The sequence below is a fragment of the Elephantulus edwardii genome, unplaced genomic scaffold (genome assembly GCF_000299155.1).
Source record: "Elephantulus edwardii isolate Elephantulus edwardi_28Jun2011 unplaced genomic scaffold, EleEdw1.0 scaffold00025, whole genome shotgun sequence".
NCBI lineage: Eukaryota > Metazoa > Chordata > Mammalia > Macroscelidea > Macroscelididae > Elephantulus > Elephantulus edwardii.
In genome coordinates this window covers 4,459,970-4,464,015 of record NW_006399775.1, presented here as the reverse complement: position 1 = coordinate 4,464,015, position 4,046 = coordinate 4,459,970, and positions in this window count along the sequence as shown.

The window sequence follows — 4,046 nt, the reverse complement described above, 5'->3', positions numbered from 1 at the left end:
TTTCCATGAACATGAATGTCATGAAAGACACAATATCATCATAATGTCAATTCTACCCAAAGCAATCTACAAGTTCAGTAGAATCTCAATACAGATCCAAATTTCATTTTTCAAACAGAGAGAAAGAAACTACTGAAAATAAAAAGAAATGTACAAGGCATCATACTCCCTGTTGGAGAAAACCACAAATCCTGTTGGGAAAAATATTTGGCAATGACATATCTGATAATGAACTCATAACTAAAATTTATTAAATCCTCTAGCATCTCAGAAAAACAAAAACAAAAGTAACATAAAACTAAGCAAGCCAATCACAAAATGAGTACAAGACATGAATAGACACTTCACCAATTAAGAAAATGAGATAGGCAACAAACACATGGCGAAATATTCATAATCTCTGGCTGTCAGAGAAATGCAAAGCAGAGTAATAATGAGATACCATCTCATTCAAGCAATAATAGCAAAGTTCTACAGGGGAGCAAACAACAAGTGCTAGAGAGGTTGTGAAAAGATCAGAACTCTCATTCACTGCTGGTGGGAATATAAAATTGTACAATCACTATGGAACACAGTCTGGCACTTTCTCAAAAATTTGGAAATAGAAATACCTTTGACCCAGTTTTCCCACTGCTAAGAGTATATTCTAAAGAAGTCAGGATTGTAATGCAAGCAGATGTATGCGCACTCATGTTTATTGCAGCATTATTCACAATAGTGAAGAGATGGAAGTAACCCATTTGCCTATTAACAAATGAATGGATATTAAAACTTCACTACATTCACACAAGGGAATATGACACAGAACTAAAAAAATTGTAAAACACTACACAACATGGATGAGGCTGAGTTAAATATCTTGATCACAAAAGACTGACAAAGTATTGGGGAAAGAACAGAAAAAGAGTACATAGATAATGAAAACTGCACTGGAAGAGATGAAGGAAGGGACTGTCTGAAATAAATGTATTATTAGAAAATATATGTATGACAACTTCTGGAACAAGAAGTGCATTGCTAAGTGAATTGGAGGAGAAATGGAAGGAGACAGAGGAAAATGTACATCAATGAACGAATACAAACCCAACCATTCTGTAAACTTTCATTAAAATCACAGTTTAAAAAAGGGGAAAAATCATGAAAAGAAAAATAACACACAACTAAGTTATTAATATGTTGTAAATATACTGATTTCTAGTTTAAATCCACTTTTGTTACATGCTTAAGATAAAGGACTTTCAACTTTATCATTGATTGAGTTGTAGATAGTAATAGCCTGCTTTTGTCATGTGTATTTATCTCACATCCTGTGTGAGTTTGTGGCTTGATATTTCTTAATAAAGTGGATTTTAACAGTAAAAGGATCATTCAGCTAGTATTTCTGTAAATTTTTTTTTTATTTCTGTAAATTTTAACCTAGATCTTTGAGAAAATAAGCTTGACTCAGGTCAACAACGTTAATGATGATGATATTGATGACAGCGATGATACTGTTTTCTCTGCATTGAATTATGTCCCACAAAAAGTTGTATTTAAATCCTAGCTCCTCTATTGCAAACAGAAATAGAAATTGGCTTGTTGTCTTTTCTTATGCTGATGATGCCATACCTGAATAAAGAGAGTTCTAAAGCTTCTGAGAACTACATTATTAAACACACACACACAGAGAATGGACACAGAAACATACAGAGAGGACACACATATCATCTATATTTTTATAAACATGTTGTTCTCATCTGTCTTCAAGTCAGAACTGAATCATACTTGGCCGCCGAGTGGGTTTTCAGAAATTGTATATAGCACAGAAGGAGGGGGATTGCTCACCTTTCTCCCACTGAGCAGCCGGTAGATTTGAACTGCATACCTTTGGATACGTAATGCAAGTCCTTAACACTAGGTTACCAGAGTTCTCACACACACACACACACACACACACCCATGAACACATATGTGATAAGTACATATAAACATAAATCACATACTTTGGAAATGTTGCTAGGAGAGGTTATTCATTGGAGAGGGATATTATGATGTTTGGGAAGGTAGAGGGGCAGCTAAGGAAAGAAAGACCCTCAACCAGGTGGGTTGATACGGTGACTATAGAAATGGGCTTGAGTGTCCCAGAAATTAAGAAGATGGCACAGGATAGTACAGTGTTCAGATTGGCTATTCAGAGGGTCACTAAGAATCATACTTGACTCAATGGCACCTAACAACAACAACATTATATCTACATACATACACATATATATGTACACATATATAATATATGTTGTGTGTTGTTGTGTCCAATTGAGTCAGAGCCGACCCATAGCTGAACCTCTGGAGGTGTTTCAGAGGCATTTAATCACATGGGAGGAGATCGCATATCCTTCTTCCACAGAGCAGCTGGTGTTCTCTAACTACATGCCATTGGGATTGCAGTGCAGCTTCTTGCCACTAGGCCACCAGAGCTCCCTATATAGATATATGTTGTTGTTGTTGTTGTTGTTGTTGTTATGTGCAGTTGAGTCATTTGTGACTCATAGCGACCCCATGTACAACAGCCCTAAACCATGCTCTATCCTGTGCCAATCACATTGCCTCTGACACACCCATCCCGACTACCCCAGTCACTGAATCAATCCACCTCATAGAGGGTTTTCCCCTCCTGCGCCGTCCCTCTACTCTACCCAGCATGATGTCCCTCTCCAAAGACCTCTCTCTCCTTACAACATGTCCAAAGTATGTCAGACGAAGCCCCAGAATCCTAGCCTCCAAGGAGGAGCTTGGTTTAACCCTCTCTAGCATGAATCTGTTTGTTTTCTTGGCAGTCCATGGTACATCCAATACTCTTCTCCAGCACCACAGCTCAAAGGTGTCAATTCTCCTTCTATCCTCCCTAGTCATTGTCCCGCTCTCTGATGCATAACATGTGATTGCAAAGACCGTGACCTCTATCAGGCACACCTTAGTCTCCAGGGAGACACCGTTGCTCTTGAGTACTTTAGAGAGGTCCCTAACAGCAGACTTTCCCATCACAATAAATTTTTTTATTTCCTGGCTGCTGGTGCCAAGAGTGTTGACTATGGAGCCGAGCAAATTGAAGCTGTGAACAATCTCAATCTCTTTGCCATCGATCCTGATGCTGCCAATTGGTCCAGTGGTGAGAATCTTTGTCTTCTTGACATTGAGCCTCAGTTCATACTGAAGGCTTCAGTACTTGACCCTCTGAAGTAAGTGCATGAGGTCCTCAGTTTCAGCGAGCAAGGTTGTGTCATCTGCATAATGCATTTGTTGATAGACCTTCCACCAATCCTAATGCCACGCTTCTTCTCATACAGCTCAGCCTCTCGGATAATCTGCTCTGCATACAGGTTGAAAAGGTATGGAGATAGGACACATCCCTGGCGTACACCCTTCCCAATTTCGAACCATGCAGTGTTGCCCTGCTCTGTTCTAACAACTGCCTCTTGGTCCAAGTATAGGTTTCGCATTAGCACGATTAAATGTTCTGGGATTCCCATTCTTCTCAGAGTCAGCCACAGTTTGTTATGATCCACGCAGTCAAATGCCTTTGCATAATCAATGAAACACAGATAGACGTTCTTCTGGTATTATACATGTATTAATAGTACTACTGAAAATTGATAGAGTTGATAGTTGGTTTAACTTTAAAAGCTAATCGAAACTGGCCAAATATTTTCATTCTAAGTGTGGGGTCAGGATTGGTGGAAGTTTCATCAACAATCTGCGTTATGCAGATGACACAACCCTGCTTGCTGAAACTGAGGAGAACCTGAAGCGCTTGCTGCAGGCCACCAAGGACTGCAATCTCTAATATGGATTGAGGCTCAATGTTAAGAAGACAAAGATTCTCACCACTGGACCGATTGGCAGCATCAGGATGAATGGTGAAGAGACTGAAATTGTTCACAGCCTTAGTTTGTTTGGCTCCACAGTCAATACTCTTGGCACCAGTAGCCAGGAAATTAAAACACGTATTGCCATGGGAAAGTCTGCTGTTAGGGACCTCTCCAAAGTGCTGAAGAGCAATGGTGTCTCTC